A 470-nucleotide genomic window follows, 5' to 3' on the forward strand; every position below is an offset into this window, starting at 1 on the left:
ATGCATATCATATCAAAAAACGTTCAAATGGCTTAAAACAGAGAAAATGAGTGGAAAATTAGATAGATATACTTTTATAGAACACACAAAGTACATATCCAAGTGGAAGATGAGAACCATTAGATTAAAAACCTGCAACAAAAATATAGATTAGTGAGAAAGACATAAGACAAAAATGAAAAATTCATATAAAGTTTAGTGTTTTCAAATCAAAGAGATTAGAGTGGGTTTGGAGAGTTTTAGTTTGGGAAAAAGGTATGAACTTTATGCAACAGGAGGTTACCAAATGAAGAAAAATCAGACATAAAAATTTATCAAAACGATCAAGAAAGGAAGACATGGGAGAAGACTCTGTCAGAAGACTTTCTGGAAGTCGTCTGGAAGTCTTCTAGCCTCACTACAGGAAAACACAAATTTAACGATGGCCAAAATCGTCGTTATTTCCTCGTAAAAGAAGAGTTACGAGGAAA

The sequence above is a fragment of the Brassica oleracea genome, chromosome C7 (genome assembly GCF_000695525.1).
Source record: "Brassica oleracea var. oleracea cultivar TO1000 chromosome C7, BOL, whole genome shotgun sequence".
In the NCBI taxonomy this organism is placed as follows: domain Eukaryota; kingdom Viridiplantae; phylum Streptophyta; class Magnoliopsida; order Brassicales; family Brassicaceae; genus Brassica; species Brassica oleracea.